Here is an 18,954-nt window from a genome sequence, read left to right as displayed (position 1 = left end):
TCTCAGAAAGACTTAAACACTTAAGTATTATATAAGTATTAGACCACAAAAGTAAGCAATCCCAGCAATGATTTACTTATGTTGAAATAATCTTACAGCTGCAAAATCATGCAAGGGTTTTGGGTATTGCAGCAGAGACAGCTAATTGTACACCACGAGTCCTCTCATGTGATAGAACTGTAACCAGGAAGTCTCTGCCCAGCAAGAGACTGTATTTCCTAGTACCTCCCTACCTCCAAGTGGAGCCATGTGACTGATGCTTGCAATCGGAATGATGTGTCTCACTCCTGGCCAAGGCAGTTAAGAAATGGGTGTGTTTCTCCACATGTTCTCTTCCCCTGCCAGCCAGCTAGGTGTAAAGAACTTGAGGCCCTAGAGAATGAAGCCACCATGGAAAGGGCTGGGATTCCCAAATCACTTGTGATGGAGGGCTGACTACCAACAGGAAACATCTACATGAGACTGCTAAAGGAGTACAAAATAATCCCAGTGGAGTGGGAGCAGAAAAAAAAGTTAAAAAAGAAAGACAAGAAACAGAAGAATAAAAACAATTTTTTAAATTCCATTTTGTGAAGTCTCTGAAAACTACAGCTAATATTAACATAGATACTAAGCTATTTTGAAGCACTGAAGCTCTAAGTAGGCATCAGGAAATTTTGGGCCTTAGGAGAAAAAAGAGCAAGTTTCATGTTTACTATTTTTTCCCTATTCCCATGCCGAGCCCAGCAGCAGGTAGTGATTATGTGATGAATAATTGAATGGATGGTAAATAAACAAATTAACAGATGAATGGATGAGTGAACGGATGGATAAATCAGGAGTTCACATAAAAGTTGTCTTATTTCATTTTCTGTTGCTCTAAATGGAATATCACAGATGGGGTAATTTATTAAAAAGATATTTGCTCGGCTTATGGGTTCGGGAGGCTGGGAAGTCCAAGAGCATGGCACCAGCATCTGGTGAGGCTCATCCCATGGTCAAAGCCAGAGATGGAAGGCATCACATGGGAAGCAAGCACATGAAACAGAGTAGGGAATTGGGGTTGAACTTATCCTTGTATCAGGAGCCCACTCCCTCTAAAACTAAGCCACTCCCATAATGGCCTTAATCCATTCAGAGGGCTGAGCCCTCATGGCCTAATTACCTCTTAAAGGTTCCACCTGTTGGCCAGGCACAGTGGCTCATGCCTGTAATCCCAGCACTTTGGGAGGCCGAGGCGGGTGGATCACGAGGTCAAGAGATTGAGACCATCCTGGCTAACATGGGGAAATCCCATGTCTACTAAGAATACAAAAAAATTAGCTGGACGTGGTAGCGGGTGCCTGTAGTCCCAGCTACTCGGGAGGCTGAGGCAAGAGAATGGTGTGAACCTGGGAGGTGGAGCTTGCAGTGAGCTGAGATAGCACCACTGCACTCCAGTCTGGGCAACAGAGTGAGACTCTGTCTCAAAAAAAAAAAAAAAAAAAGCTCCACCTGTCAACGTGGTCACAATGACATGAAATTTCCTTTTTTTTTTTTTTTTTTTAACAGAGTCTTGCTCTGTCACCCAGGCTGGAGCGCAGTGGTACAATCTCGGCTCACTGCAACCTCCACCTCCCAGGTTCAAGCAATTCTCCTGCCTCAGCCTCCTGAGTAGCTGGGATTACAGGCGCATGCCATCACGCCTGGCTAATGTTTGTATTTTTAGTAGAGATGGGGTTTCACCAATGTTGGTCAGGCTGGTCTCAAACTCCTGACCTCATGATTCACCCACCTTGGCCTCCCAAAGTGCTGGGATTACAGGCATGAGCCACCACGCACGGCCAGTGATGAAATTTCAACATGAGCTTAGAAGGGGACATTCAAATCATAGCAAAAGCTACAATAGTCTCAAATAAAATAATACTAAACATTTGTATTAGCCTGGGAGACAGAGTGAGACTCTGTTAAAAAAAAAAAAAAGAAAAACAAAAAGAAAAACAGATTTTAGATGAAAAATTTCAGACGATGCAAAGATACATATTGACATTTGTTCATTTCTTTAAAGTAGAATGCTATATATTAATTTTATTTCTCTTAATAAGACTGAACTATAGACTAGGAAGTCAGCTTGGAGAAATAAAACAACATGAAGTAGACAGATTAAATAGTTTTCTGGGCCAGGTGCGGTAACTCACAGCTGTAATCCTAGCACTTTGTGAGGCCAAGGTGGGTGGATCACCTGAGGTCAGGAGTTTGAGACCAGCCTGACCAACATCGTGAAACCCTGTCTCTACCACAAATATAAAAATTAAGACCAGGCACGGTAGCTCACATCTGTAATCCCAGCAAATTGGGAGGTTGAGGCGGGTGGATCACGTGAGGTCAGGAGTTCGAGACCAGCCCGACCAACATGGAGAAACCCCCTCTCTACTAAAAGTACAAAATTAGCTGGACGTGGTGGCGCATGCCTGTAATCCCAGCTACTCGGGAGGCTGAGGCAGGAGAATCGCTTGAACCCGGGAGGTGGAGTTTGCAGTGAGCTGAGATTGTGCCATTGCACTCCAGCCTGGGCAACAAGAGTGGAAACTCTGTCTCAAAAACAAAACAAAACAAACAAACAAACAAAAAAACAAAAATTAGCCAGGTGTGGTGGCACGTGCCTGTGATCCCAGCTACTTGGGAGGCTGAGGCAGGAGAATCACTTGAACCCAGGAGGTGGAGGATGCAGTGAGATCGTGCCAGTGCACCCCAGCCTGGGCAACAGAGCTAGACTCCATCTCAAATAATAACAATAATAATAGTTGTCCTAGAAATGATTCTATTTTAGAAAAAATCTATCTATCTATCTATCTATCTATCTATCTATCTATCTATCTATCATCTATCTAATATATATTTAACCTAAATAGTACATACTTTCTCCCAACCTTTATGTATCTCCAGAGCAATAAAAGAGATGTAGCGGAATCGACTAGTTGCCTAGCAACCTGAAATTAGTGAGACATCTCCCCTTTCATTGATTTGATTTTAAATCATGCTTTTCTTTTTTTTTTTTTTTTTTTGAGATGGAGTCTCGCTCTGTCACCCAGGCTAGAGTGCAGTGGCGCGATCTCAGCTCACTGCAAGCTCCACCTCCCGAGTTCACGCCATTCTCCTGCCTCAGGCTCCCGAGTAGCTGGGACTACAGGCGCCCGCCACCATGCCTGGCTAATTTTTTGTATTTTTAGTAGAGACAGGGTTTCATCGTGTTAGCCAGGATGGTCTCAATCTCCTGACCTCATGATCTGCCCACCTCAGCCTCCCAAGGTGCTGGGATTACAGGCGTGAGCCACTGCGCCCGGCCTAAATCATGCTTTTCAAGGGCGACTATGAGATAAATGACAAACATGTAAAAGCTCAGGATGCCAGCACGATACAATGCGATTCAGGAACAAGCTGCATATGTGGTCCACATGTTGGGATATTATGGTTTATTTGGAAAATAATTTTAGTCCAGAATCCTCTTTTTCCTGTAATGATTAAAATTATTTAAAATTATTTTTGCTAATGGAGATCTCCAGAGTGTCTGTGTAGCTTTTTATATATATCAGGTAATAAAATGCTGCTACAAACTCTATATAACCATATATATATACACTATAACTATATATATAGTTGTACAGGTTCTTTATAGACTTTTTAATATGGAAACATAAGGGTAAATTTGAGGTCTGAGGCCAAGAAAGCCTTGTAAACTTTTTTACACAGGTGGCATAAAAAGAAGACAGGCTGGGTGCGGTGGCTCACGCGTGTAATTTCAGCACTTTGGGAGGCCAAGGTGGGCAGATCACGAGGTCAGGAGATTGAGACCATCCTGGCCAACATGGTGAAACCCTGTCTCTACTAAAAATACAAAAATTAGCTGGGCGTGGTGGTACGCGCCTGTAGTCCCAGCTACTCAGGAGGCTGAGGCAGGAGAATCACTTGAACCCGGGAGGTGGAGGTTGCAGTGAGCCGAGATGGCGCCACTGCACTCCAGCCTGGGTGACAGAGTGAGACTCCATCTCAAAAAAATAAAATAAAAAAAAAAATAGAAGAGAGCCGGGCGCGGTGGCTCAAGCCTGTAATCCCAGCACTTTGGGAGGCCGAAGCGGGCGGATCACGAGGTCAGGAGATCGAGACCATCCTGGCTAACACGGTGAAACCCCGTCTCTACTAAAAGTACAAAAAATTAGCTGGGCGTGGTGGCGGGCGCCTGTAATCCCAGCTACTCAGGAGGCTGAGGCAGGAGAATAGCATGAACCCGAGAGGTGGAGCTTGCAGTGAGCCGAGATCGTGCCAGTGCACTCCAGCCTGGGGGACAGAGAAAGACTCCGTCTCAAAAAAAAAAAAAAAAAAAAAAAAAAAGATAGAAGAGAAACATATAAAGAGACTGTTTGTAACCTCCAAATATAGAAGTTATAAATTAGGAATTTATACCTTTTTTTTTTTGGAGATGGAGTGTTTCGCTCTTGCTGCCCAGGCTGGAGTGCAATGGCGCGATCTCGGCTCACTGCAACCTCCGCCTCCTGGGTTCAAGCGATTCTCCTGCCTCAGCCTCCCGAGTAACTGGGATTACAGGCACGTGCCGCCACACCTGGCTTATTTTGTATTTTTAGTTAGAGACAGGATTTCTCCATGTGGGTCATGCTGGTCTCGAACTCCTGACTTCAGGTGATCTGCCCCCCTCGGACTCCCAAAGTGCTGGGATTACAGGCATGAGTCACCACGCCCGGCCCAACAATTTATACTTTTTTTTTTTTTTTTTTTTTAACAATACAACATGAATGCATTATTTCTCTAGTGGAAATTAAGTCTGAAATCTGAAACAAATTCATTTATTCCAATGTACTGCTTCTAAGGGAAAAAAAATAGACAATAGATAGGTAGATGATAGATAGATAGATAGATAGATGATAGATAGATAGATAGATAGATAGATAGATGATAGATAGATGATAGTCTGTAGCAGCATTTTATTTCCTTATTGCCCTACCATGACACAGAGAGCTAAGTAAGGACAAATTCTAGAGACATGGAAGGTCTGGATCCCCCAGGGACCTTATCGATGCTTTTTTTTTTTTTTTTTCTGAGACAGAGTCTCACTATGTTGCCCAGGCTAGAGCAGTGGTTATTCGTTGTGCCTTACAGCCTCGAACTGCTGGGCTGAAGCTATCCTCCCACTTTAGCTGCCCAAGTAGCTGAGACTGCAGGCGCGCTGGGCTCTGTGTCTGTGCTTTTAAACTCTTGCTTAGAGCTCCTCCTACTGGAATAATGCATTCAGTACCATGTCATATCAGACTGCATCACGATTCAAAATTTTAATACATGTAACGCAGTGTTGCAGACTCACTACACCACAAATTCCTTCTTTGTGGCAGGGAAAAGATTTCACATTAACTGCTGATTTTTAAAAAATGCATATCACCTCTTCCATTTACCTTATAATTGATCTGTACATTGAGATTTGGTTCAACATTTACATAGGGCTTATGACCTGCCTAGTACTATTCTAAGTGTTTAAATATAACTATTCACTTGATCCTTACAACAACCATATAAAGGAGGTACTGCTAATCTTCATTTCAAAGTGAGAAAGTGAGATACAGAAACGGAAGTATTTTAAAAACTTGCCCAATGTCACACAGCTGGTAAATGACAGACTCAGAATTTGAGCCAAGGCAGTCTGACTCCAGACCCCAGTGCTCCTAATCACAGGTTATGCTGTCACAACTTGGAGTAACCAAAAACTGTCACCGTATGTATTGAACACATTCTAAAGTGTTGAGTCAATGATGTCAAGATTATCTTTTAAAGTAGCTTTTGTTGTTGTTACTGAGATATAATTAACGTACAATAAAATGAACAAAACTTAAGTGTTTAGTTGAATGAGTTTCACAAATGTATCCATGTGTGCAAACACCACCCACAATAAGAAATAGTTTATTTCCACCAATTTTGGAAGTTGCTCTATTACAATCAAACCTCACCCCTTTCCCTGCACCCTCACCTCTGAACACTACAGTTCTAATTTCCATTACCGTAAATTACTCGTCTGTTTCTTGACTTCATATGAATTATACAATATGTATTCTTTTTTTTTTTTTTTTTTTTTGAGACGGAGTCTCGCTCTGTCGCCCAGGCTGGAGTGCAGTGGCGCGATCTCGGCTCACTGCAAGCTCCGCCTCCCGGGTTCACGCCATTCTCCTGCCTCAGCCTCCCGAGTAGCTGGGACTACAGGCGCCCGCCACCACGCCCGGCTAATTTTTTTGTATTTTTAGTAGAGACGGGGTTTCACCGTGGTCTCGATCTCCTGACCTCGTGATCCGCCCGCCTCGGCCTCCCAAAGTGCTGGGATTACAAGCGTGAGCCACCGCGCCCGGCCACAATATGTATTCTTTTGTATCTGGCTTCACTTTCTCACTATAATTTTTTTTTTTTTTTTTTTTTTGAGACAGAGTCTTGCTCTGTCACCCAGGCTGGAGTGCAGTGGCGCCATCTCGGCTCACTGCAAGCTCTGCCTCCCGGGTTCACGCCATTCTCCTGCCTCAGCCTCCCGAGTAGCTGGGACTACAGGCGCCCGCCACCACCCCCGGCCAATTTTTTTGTATTTTTAGTAGACACAAGGTTTCACCGTGTTAGCCAGGATGGTCTCTATCTCCTGACCTCGTGATCCGCCCGCCTCAGCCTCCCAGAGTGCTGGGATTACAGGCGTGAGCCACCACGCCCGGTGCACAATAAGATTTTTCGAAGGAGGATTGGTGGTGCATTAAAGGCCAAATGAGTACAAACAGAAAGGAGGGTTTTGGCACTTGCTATGAACTCTGTTGATCTCGGGAGGCCCTATAGCTGAAATGACTTAAGGCATAGGATCAAGGCAGACAGCAATCAAGTAAGATGATATATGCATATATGAAAAGGACCCAAATTCCATCCGCTGGGTTCAAGGCAGGAAGGAAATGGTTCTGGACTATACCATTTGGTCAAAGTAGAGTTCATAGTTAGCTGGGCTCTGGACTGAGCCAAGTGGGAGCTTTCCCCCGGCCAACTGCCTAAAGAGGCCCTGGGCTATGGAGGAGCAAGCAAATTGGCAACTAGGAGGTGGGGAAGAAGGAGTGGGCATCACAAGTCAGGAGGGGGCCTAAGGTGCTGACTAACAGATCACCAAACTCAAGATCAGAGACAACGGGAAGACAGCTGCAGGGGGAAGGGATGGGAACCAGGAGGGAGAGTCCACATCACTGTGCAGGCGGACTGAAGGCCAGTTCTGACATGAGTTTCTAGAATGTGCTCATCTTCTCTACACGCAGGGCCTGGAATGTGTCACTGGGCCAGGAGATGTCCACAGAGCAGCAGCGCTCACCTGAGGAGATTTGGAGGAAATACACCAAAATGCTAATTTGCATTAGATTAGGGTAGTGAGGTTGTGGCTGATGTTTTTCTTATTTTTCTGTAATATGATGAAATTCTTTTTGTAAGGAGAAAATCAACATTTAAAAATAAGAAGCGGGCATTGTCAATAGATTCGAATAAATTCTGTTACTGTGCTGGATAAGACCAGCAGATGATGCTGTTTTCTTGACTGACATAGCTGGAGGGACCCTGAGTGACCTGGTGCACAGGAGTTGGCCGCCCTGCTCTCCGGTCACATGTTTTTTTTGTTCCGTGGGTTTCCAGGTTACAGCTTAGGGCTGTACCCAAGGTATCCCGCTTACAGGGTGCATGGAGGCTGGAACCATGTGGAAGAGGGGCACCTCTTCCTTCACCTAAACGTGCTGTCCAGTAGCAAAGCTGGCTTCTGCCACCTTTTTCTAAGTCACACAAAGACACTGTATGTGGCAGGTGGGTGCTTCCCCTCAGTAAGGTGGGGCATCTTGGAATTTATATTGCTTTTACTAATGTAACTTTGGCCCTATTTCTTGTGAAGTAATGAGCCTGGCTTTATTTTGCTAAAGGCGCATTTGCCCCTGGTTGGCATCCTAAATCTTCTTCACACTAATGCCAGACCTTGTCTTTAATCCCCAAGTTTCTCCCCGGAATGGGGGTGGAAGTAGAAAGGAGTTTTAGGTCAGTGTTTGTGAGGCACTAGGTGGATTGACAGCTAGATAATGAGTGCCGGGGAGATCCTCATCTGATGCCTTAACTTGCCATTTCTGTGGTTCCTGGAGTCAGCTTTCAAATCCTCCCCCTTGCCCCACAGTGGCTCCCTCATGGCCAAATTTAATGTGCATCAGACTCCTCTGGGAAACCCGGTAAGATGCAGATTCTGATTCAGTTAAGTTAGGAATGCGCTTCCAGGTTGGGGCCAGTGCTTGCTGGTCTGGAAACCCTCTTGGTTTCTCAGGTCTCTGGAGCCTCCAGACTCCTCTGGCAGTGGCAGAAAAGAAGTTGGGGGCTCCCCAGAGAAACCTGGTTAGTGGAAGAAAAGGGTACTTCCTTCACGGGGTCACTGCTCCTCCGTAGGGACGTTCTAGAACACTCTAGCCTGGCAGCTCAAAATTTGGCTTTCCAGGGAAGAAGCCTCAACTGTGGCGATTCTGAGGCTCTTGGCTTCATAAGAAGAGAGGAAGATGCAGAGGGGACGGGCAAGACCTTTGATCATCACTTGAGGCCATGGAGTTTGCGGGCTTTGAGAGTGCTGAGGCTTCCTATGGACAGCTGTTCTCCTGGAGACCCAAGAGAGAGACCTGGCCCTCCCCGCCTTTAAGGCAAAATGATTTCAACATCACCTCACCTGGCTAACTTCTGGTGCATTTGGAATCCCTTCCACAGGGCTTGGCCACCTGGCAATGTGTAGATCTCAAGATCAGCTGTTAGAACTAATATTATTTTATAAAAACTTGTTTGAAGAGTTAGTGTGTTCAGCTGCTTTTGTTCTTCCCAAACAGAAGTGTCACATGAGCAAATAACATACTCTATGATTTTGGGGTGGCAGAAAAAGAATCACCAAGCAGAATAAACTTCTATTTTTCTTATGAGCTCTGTTAAGTACCCCATTGGACTGAATCTAGGTTTTAAGGAAACAGAAATCATTACAATCTACAAAGCAGTCATATTTCCTTCTCATTACTCTTCCTCAGATTACTCCCTCTGCATTAATTCCTCCTGAGGATACGATTCAGAAAATGTGAACTGCTCAGGTCATCACGTTTCAAATCCTATGCCTGTCTTTCTTGCTGTGTTGATTAATATTTTCGGCTGTGCCTGCTTAATTGTCATTCAATAATGTTCCTTTCTGGCTTCTGCCAATATTTTATGTTCATTTTAGAATTTCCAATACAGAAGTTTAACCCAATATATTAATATCAATTTAGCAGAGAGAGAGTATATCTCCTAAAACAGTACTACTTGTGAAGTATTAGAATGTTTATTTATTTATTTATTTACTGAGACAGAGTCTTACTGTGTCACCCAGGCTGAAGTGCAGTGGTGCAATATCGGCTCAGATTGCGCCACTGCACTCCAGCGCGGGCGACAGAGCGAGACTCTGTCTCAAAAAAAAAAAAAAAAAAATATCGGCTCACCACAACGTCTGCCTCCCTGGTTTAAGCGATTCTCCTGCCTCAGCCTCCCAAGTAGCTGGGTTACAGGCGCTTGCCACCATGCCCGGCTGATTTTTGTATTTTTAGTAGAGATGGAGTTTCGCCATGTTGCCCAGCCTGGTCTTGAACTCCTGACCTCAGGTGATCTGCCCACCTCAGCCTCCCACAGTGCTGGGATTACAGGCGCGAACCACCATGCCCGGCCTAGAACATTTTATCAAGTACAAAGTTCTAAAATATCTGGTGTGAATATTTGTTATTAAGGACAGTTAACTTTGCCAAGTACTTGGGATTAAATTAAATTTGGAGATTAAATTTAAGTTTTTGTGACCTGAAGATTTTAATAATTTCTGGACACTTGCAGGAACAAGCCTGCCAAGAGAATTTATTGTATATCTTTTCTTCTTAACTAACAATCAACAATTGATAGATCAATTGGTGTATTTGTGCAATACCTATTATCCCTTTCAAAAAAACGGTTTTGGGTTTGGGGAGGGAGACAGTATATATGCCATAAAGCAATCAGTTCAAGAAACGTGACAATCAAATACTTAATCATCATGAGGAGAAAGATATTGATGATAATGAATCTTTATCTTTTAAAGGGAATCTGCTGTCAATTTTGTTCCACTTAAAACTTTGGGAGACAAATACATATAACACATATAGAATATTATCTATCCACATGGTCATGGTCTCTGCCTCATTAAACATTTTACTTTTTCTTTTTTTTTGTTTTTTGGAGACAGAGTCTCACTCTGTTACCCAGGCTGGAGTGCAGTGGCATGATCTCGGCTCACTGCAGCCTCCGCCTCCCAGATTCAGGCGATTCTCCAGTCTCAGCCTCCTGAGTAACTGGGATTACAAGCACGCACCACAACGCCTGGCTAATTTTTTGTATTTTTAGTAGAGATGGGGTTTCGCCATGTTGCCCAGGCTGGTCTTGAACTCCTGAGCTCAGGTGATCCCCTGCCTTGGCCTCCCAAAGTGCTGGGATTACAGGGTTGAGCCACTGCATCTGGCCTAAACATTTTTCTTTAACTTCTATTTCTCTATGACACCATCACTTTGGGTGTTTGAGCTTAGTTACTCAAAATGAGACCTGCCAGACAGCAGCACTGCCATCCCCTGGAAGCCTTCTAGAAATGCAGAATCTCAGGCCCCAGCCCACACCCACTCAATCGGAATCTGCATTCTAAGGACTTCCAGATGATTTGTAAGTACTTTAAGGTTGAAAAGCACTGATATAGACTAGGAAGCCCTCAATGGCATATCTGCCTCAGTCAAGACCATAACAACTTTATGCTGGAAAATTTTCAGAGCGGCTTTTGGACCAATTGCCTAGTATAGTCATAGTTAGAGGTTTAAACACTCATAGAATATTTACTTTTAGACATGGTAGCTTCTACTACCATATCCAAAGTGCAATAGTTACAAATTACAGCTGCAAATAGCACCTGATTTAATGTGTGTTTTTTCTTTTTTTTGAGACAGAGTCTTGCTCTGTTGCCCAGGCTGGAGTGCAGTGGCATGATCTCGGCTCACTGCAACCTCCGCCTCCTGGGTTCAAGCAGTTCTCCTGCCTCAGCCTCCTGAGTAGCTGGGATTACAGGCGCCTGCCACCACGCCCAGCTAATTTTTTTGTATTTTTAGTAGAGACACGGTTTCACCATATTGGTCAGGCTGGTCTCGAACCCCTGACCTCATGATCCACCCGCCTTGGCCTCCCAAAGTACTGGGATTACAGGCGTGAGCCACCGTGCCCGGCCAATTTAATGTGTTTGATAAGACTGACATAAGACTAACCCTTCCATTCCATGTCTCCACAGAAGTTCAAAAGCTTCCAAAGATTTCTGTGAATTCTTCATGTCACTAAATTAGTTGTGTTTGTATATCTCTCATAGTCCTGCCTCTGCTCTCCCTGTTTATGTGTGTCAAACTCAACTTCTGTCCTTAATTTAATAAAATATAAGTCACACATCCAAAGACCTTATGTAAGTGCAGATGTTACTGAGGGCTTGAGGGAGCCAGAGGCGTGATGAGAGCTAGGTAAACCAGTTAATACTGAATTAGACATCTACCTCTGAAAGACTCTGAGAAAGGATATGCTGACATAGCTTAAGAATTTGTTTCACACACACACACACAAAAGCACGGTAAACAGTAAATAAACATAAGACTAAAATATCTTAGTGAATTTATGTTTTTTTTTTTAAAAAAAACTTAACCAATTATGAGTGCTGCAATTACTTTCCTCCTTCTAACCAAAGAATCCAACTCAAGCTAGCTACTGTCAGTAAATAAGATCCTGCAACGACTTGGGGAATCAGTTATCTAATTAGTGAATTTTAACAAAAGCTGGTTCCTTGCTGGGCAGACTCAGTATTTCCTTGGCAGTAAAAGGAAACAGCTGTGCTGGTAGATTAGCCTACTGGAAACCAAACGAAACCCAAAAACAAAACCTCCTACCCAAAGTCTCCATTGTGCACACACTGGCCCAGGAGTTCTCAGCTCTGACTGCACAGCAGAAGCACCAGGCAGGCCTTTTAAAGATGCTGACGCTTGGGTCATATCCCAGAACAACTAAATTTGAATGACTGGGGGCTGAGGCCAGGCATCAACATTTTTAGAAAGCTCCCCATCTAAAATCAGAAAAAAAACTTCCCTCTGAAATAGAAATCCTGCTTCAGGTTTTTAATAAAGGATCATGAAAAATTAAGTGAAAAGGCAAGTGTCAAAGGTGTGATCTCATTGGGATGGGGAGTAGAACTCTTTTTTTTTTTTTTTTGAGACAATCTTGCTCTGTTGCCCAGGTTGGAGTGCAGGGGCATGATCTCTGCTCACTGCAAGCTCCGCCTCCCGGGTTCACGCCATTCTCCTGCCTCAGCCTCCCAAGTAGCTGGGACTACAGGCGCCCGCCACCACATCCGGCTAATTTTTTGTATTTTTAGTAGAGACGGGGTTTCACCGTGTTAGCCAAGATGGTCTGCATCTCCTGACCTCGTGATCTGCCCGCCTCGGCCTCCCAAAGTGCTGGGATTACAGGCGTGAGCCACCACGCCCAGCCAAAACTCTTTTTATATTCTTTAAAAAAGTGAAGATTGTCATTAGCTTTTAAAATTTTTTTTGAGGCTGAGCGCGGTGCCTCACGCCTGTAATCCGAGCACTTTGGGAGGCCGAGGCGGGTAGATCATGAGGTCAGGAGATCAAGACCATCCTGGCTAACACGGTGAAACCCCGTCTCTACTAAAAATACAAAAAACTAGCCGGGCGTGGTGGTAGGTGCCTGTAGTCCCAGCTACTCGGGAGGCTGAGGCAGGAGAATGGCGTGAACCCGGGAGGCGGAGCTTGCAGTGAGCCAAGATCGTGCCACTGCACTCCAGCCTGGGAGACAGCAAGACTCTATCTAAAAAAAAAATTTTTATTTTTGACACAGGGTCTCACTTTGTTGCCCAGGCTGAAGTGCAGTGGTGCCATCACGGCTCACTACAGCCTTGACCTCTCGGGCTCAAGTGATCCTCTTGCCTCAGCACCTCCCCCAGCCCCAGTAGCTGGGACTACAGGCATGCATCATCATGCCGGTCTTTTTTTTTTTTTTTTTTTTTTTGAGGCAGAGTCATGCTCTGTCATCCAGGGTGGAGTGCAGTGGTGCCATCTTAGCTCACTGCAACCTCTGCCTCCTGGGTTCAAGCGATTCTCATGCCTCAGCTTCCCCAGTAGCTGTGTGTGCACACCACCACATCTGGCTAACTTTTGTATTTTTAGTAGAGATGGGGTTTCGCAATGTTGGTCAGGTGGGTTTCGAACTTCTGGCCTCAAGTATCCACCCGCCTTGGCCTCCCAAAGTTCTGGGATTACAGGTATGAGACACCACACCTGGCCTAATTTTTTTGATTTTTTAGTAGAGACAAGGTCTATGTTACCCAAGCTGTTCTGGAACTCTTAAGCTCAAGGGATCCTCCTGCCTTGGCCTCCCAAAGTGCTAGGATTACAGGTGTGAGCCATCATACCCAGCCTGTTATTAACATTTTAATTGTGGCTACTCCTGAGTGGTGGGATTATGGTTGAGTTGTATTTTCTTTTGTTTCCCTTTTTCGATCTGCCTGCAATGAATGTGTATCGCTCATAAAAAGAGAACTTCAATTAAAACTAACAACAGGCTGTGACAGATATAGTTTTTTTTTAATTTTTATTTTAGATTCAGGGGGTGCATGTACATGCTTGTCCCATGGATATATTGGGTATAGATGGGGATTGGGCTTCTATTGTACACATTACCCAAAGAGTGAACACTGTACTTAAGGAGTAATTTTAAAGGGAGTGCAACGTAACCAAAAGCTCAGTAGCCAAGATTAAATCATGTTGGGAGCAGCAGAAACAGGTTTTCCAGAAAGTAAATCAATTTTAGTGATGAATTTGACAAGCATTCCTAAAACAGAGAATTAAAAAGGAATGAAAATAATGAGATAACAACATAAAGGTGTTAATCATGGAGAATTAATAAATTTCTGAAGAAAACAAACAATACAGGTATTAAAGTTGTAACAGCTTATTTAAAAACGTCAAAAGAATTCTCCTCAAAGCAAAACAAAACAAACCCCCTGTTTGAAGAGATCAGGAAGACTCATGTATTCCAGGCAACATTAAGAAGTTTTAAAATTTCAAAGAAATAATTAACTGCAGGAAAGGGAGGGAGGGATGAAGAATGATGGCCAACTAGAAAAAGAACAGCTGGGTAAGAAAACAAGAGATGAGCTGAGAGAACGCTCCTGCAATCTAAACAGAAAGAGTTCTTCAGAAGTTAAGTCCAGGCCGGGCGCGGTGGCTCACGCCTGTAATCCCACCACTTTGGGAGGCTGGATCACTTGAGGTTGGGAGTTCGAGACCAGCCTGGCCAACATGGTGAAACCCCGTCTCTACCAAAAATACAAAATTAGCCAAGTGTGGTGGCGCATGCCTGTAGGGATGGCTGAAGCACGAGAATCACTTGAACCTGGGAGGTTGCAGCGAGCCGAGTTTGCGCTATTACACTTCAGCCTGAGCAACAGAGCGAGACCTTGTCTCAAAAAAAAATAAAATAAAATAAAGTCCAAACTGGACTCAGTAAATGTCTGAGGACAATGAAAAAATAGCCTAGTTTTTCAATGGATTGTGATCCAAACATTCGAGACTAATCATCATTCAAGAATGAAGGCAAAGATAAGAATGGTTTCAGAAATGTTAACCCTCCAGACAACTTTCCTGGTAGAGCTGCTCAGAGAGAGTTTCGAGATCAATGAAAGCATCAGACCGCTGGTGGACTAGCTACCCAATGCTCTGTTTTTAGGAATTCTCCTTCTTCATCTGTTGGTTTCTGCACGGCATTGTGACAGTGGGGAAAACAACGTATATGTGTGTGTTTCTATCTTCCCCTTTATCATTGTGCTGTTCTAGATTCAAGGTAACTCAATTTCTTTTTTTTTTTGAGACGGAGTCTCGCTCTTTCACCCAGGCTGGAGTGCAGTGGCGCGATCTCGGCTCACTGCAGGCTCCGCCCCCCGGGGTTCACGCCATTCTCCTGCCTCAGCCTCCCGCGTAGCTGGGACTACAGGCGCCTGCCACCTCGCCCGGCTAATTTTCTGTATTTTTAGTAGAGACGGGGTTTCACCGTGTTAGCCAGGATGGTCTCGATCTCCTGACCTCGTGATCCGCCCGCCTCGGCCTCCCAAAGTGCTGGGATTACAGGCGTGAGCCACCGCGCCCGGCCGGTAACTCAATTTCATAACGATCTGCTTTATATATGAGGGGACTTCAAAAAGTTTATGGAAAAATAGAATTAAAAGATAAAAAATGTGTGTTAGTGGGTCGGTTTGGCTGCCATGTTAAATTCTTGTTGTATCTGGTCATTTTCTGAAGATGATCTCTCCCGAAATTATCTCAGTCCTTTCAAAATCACCAAGCAGTCTTTATACCTGTCTCTGAATTCAAGGTTTTAAAAGTCTGTTTTTGCTACAATTCTTGGAAGAAATGCTTCAGGATCTTGATCTCACTTGTTTGCCATTTCCATCGAAAGCTCTGTTTTGTCTGCAGCTGACCTGGGCTCGATGGTTTTGGTACCCATTGAGTGGAAAGTGTGCTCAACTTTAATTTTTCAGATTTACAAAAGCTGAACCGAGAAGCATATTGTGTTGGTTATCGTTTCTGCTGTTAATCATTGGTCCTCTTCAAGTAGGGCATGAAAGAGATAATTTTTTCCTCACGAAGTGGTACGGTCTGCTGCTGTAGCTTTCATCTTCAACATTGTCTTGTCCTTTCTTAAAACAAATTATCCATTTGTAAACTGATTTCCTTGGGGCGTTGTTCCCATAAACGTTTTGCAAAGCATCAGTGATTGCACCATTCTTCCACCTAAGCTTTGCCATAAATTTGATGTTTGTTCTTGCTTCAGTTTTAGCAGAATTCATATTGTTCTGACAGGGGCTCTATTTAAATTGATATCCTTCTTAGTGCCTCAAACTAGATCCTGTTCACACATGTTATAATGTTGAGTTTATTTTGTTGCAAAAATTTTTGAAATCTATGCATAATTTTTTTTTTTTTTTTGAGACGGAGTCTCGCTCTTTCACCCAGGCTGGAGTGCAGTGGCGCGATCTTGGCTCATTGCAGGCTCCGCCCCCCGGGGTTCACGCCATTCTCCTGCCTCAACCTCCCTTGTAGCTGGGACTACAGGCGCCTGCCACCTCGCCAGGCTAATTTTTTGTATTTTTAGTAGAGACGGGGTTTCACCGTGTTAGCCAGGATGGTCTCGATCTCCTGACCTCGTGATCCGCCCGCCTCGGCCTCCCAAAGTGCTGGGATTACAGGCGTGAGCCACCGCGCCCGGCCGCATAATTTTTTCATGATATGCATTTTCCATCAACTTTTTGAAGACCTCTTGTGTGTTAACTCACATTTATTTTAATAGTCTTTAAAGACGGGCATTCCTGTTTACACAAATGAGCACAAAGAAATCCAATCAATGAAACATCTGAGATCCCAGAGCTAGTAAGCAGAGATCTGACACTTGGACTCAAGGAATCTGGATTCAATCAGTGCTTTTTTTTTTTTTTTTGAAATGGGAGTCTCACTCTGTCACCCCAGCTGGAGTGCAGTGGCACGATCTCAGCTCACTGCAACCTCCACCTCCTGGGATTACACCATTCTCCTGCCTCAGCCTCCCGAGTGGCTGGGACTACAGGCGCCCACCACCATGCCCAGCTAATTTTTTTGTATTTTTAGTAGAGACGGGGTTTCACTTTGTTAGCCAGGATTGTCTTGATCTCCTGACCTTGTGATTCGCCCGCCTCGGCCTCCCAAAGTGCTGGGATTACAGATGTGAGCCACGGCACCCGGCCCAGTCAGTGCTCTTAATCACTTGCCTATCTTGAGAACAGTGCTTTTTAAAAAGCTTATCCAATAATCTCATCCATAGACATTTCAGTGTTATCTCTGCTGCAAATGAAATTGAGCTACGTACACTTGAGAATATTTATTGACTATATTTGCAAACTGCATCATTTCTCCATCATTAAAATATACCCCTTCCCCATCTGTTAAGTTTAAGATAGAATGATCTCAGTATTTTAGTTACAGCAGAGGCTTTTTGTCAGAGCTTTTACTCCTAATTTCTTGTCAGCTAAGTAAGATTTATTGTATAACTACAAAATAGAGTAGTAAGTACATTACCAACTTCTCAGAAAAAAAGTACAATTATGTCAAATCACCTGTTCTAGACAAAATAAAGAGCAATAAAATCATTAATCATTTGGATTACCACCTATAATGCCCATCAGAAATAAAATGCAGTAGTGTTTGTTGCCTATTATCAGTAATGCTGTTACTGTTCACCAAAACTGATTTCTCAAAATACATTGTTATATCTATCAATTGTGATGTTAGATAGGATCCCTGGAATTTTAAATTAATCACATGAAATTTCACAAGGACATTGGAATTCAAGGAATTAAGACCTTGAACTTTGACCTAATACAGTATTAAAAGAAAAAACCTTTATTGAGAAATATAACACTCAATATCACAACTTCAGTCCATAGTTCTATGACTTATCAGCTACCTTCCATAACTTGATTCTTTTATGGTTAATTTTTTTTTTTTAAGAGACAAAGTTTCACTCTGTCACCCAGGCTGCAGTGCAGTGGCACCTTCTTAGCTTACTGCAGCTTCAAACTCCTGGGCTTCAGTGATCCTCCTGCCTCCAGTTAAGACATTTTAATGCTACCTTTAGGACTTTGTTAAAAAAAAAAAAAGTCATGAATTTCTTGGTGCCAAGCACCAACAGCCTTGTTCTGGACATGTAAAGTATGCCAAATCAAATAATGCTAGTCAGATTCCAATAAACAGCCTAGGTAAATGTCACTGATTTCCTGTTCAACCATCGTTGGACATGTCAGCTAAGTGGTTACAGGTGGGCCTCCTATCGTTCACATCACTCTATCTTTCTTAATAACGTCCAGAGAAAGAAAGATATTTAACATTTGCCCCAACACAACTTTTAAAAAATAAGAGCTTGTATTTTCCTTCACTTATTTCACTTAATATTCTTTGCAGTTGTAATACCTAACCTTGTTTTTACTAACCTTGTTTTCAGACTCCCTTAATCACCTAGCCTTGTTTCACGTGAATCAGCTCTCCCTTAGCTGAGAAAGCCGGAGGAACTCCATTTGGTTCCTTCATTTACAAGACATCAAGGACTCCTTACCCACCCCCTTTCCTCAAGGAGTTAACTTGTATAAGCTGACTCTCAACATATCAAAGAGTCCAATTAACTGATAAGGTACTGAAGCAAGCAATGTACGAAGTTCCCAGGATTTCGCTCAAGAGATAACACCATAAAGCCTTGAGTTTGTGTCCGGCAGAGCCCCCATACCTGACATCTTATGATAGATTTAGTGCCCCTGCACCTGGAACTGTTTGTTTCTCTGTAACCATTTGTCTTTTTAATTTTTTGCATGTTTTTACTTCTGTAGAATTGTTGCAACTGAACTCCCCTACCCTTCCTAAACCAAAGTATAAAGGAAAATCAAGCCCCTTTCTCGGATCCGAGAGAATTCCGAGTGTGAGCCACCTCTTGGCTGCCGGCTAAATAAAGGACTTTTAAATTCGTCTCAAAGTGTGGCGTTCCTCTAACTTGCTCGGGTACAACACAGTCACTGTTCAATAGTTTTCTCATAGATATCTTTTTTCTCTTTTTTACTTCAGTGGCAAAAATCCTAATACCTTTTTTTTTTTTTTGAGACGGAGTTTCGCTCTTGTTGCCCATGCTGGAGTGCAATGGCACGATCTCGGCTCACCGCAACCTCTGCCTCCCAGGTTCAAGCAATTCTCCTACCTCAGCCTCCCGAGTAGCTGGGATTACAGGCCTGCACCACCACGCCTGGCTAATTTCGTAGTTTTA

This window comes from Symphalangus syndactylus, chromosome 2 (assembly GCF_028878055.3).
Source record: "Symphalangus syndactylus isolate Jambi chromosome 2, NHGRI_mSymSyn1-v2.1_pri, whole genome shotgun sequence".
NCBI lineage: Eukaryota > Metazoa > Chordata > Mammalia > Primates > Hylobatidae > Symphalangus > Symphalangus syndactylus.
This window is presented reverse-complemented; position numbering follows the sequence as displayed.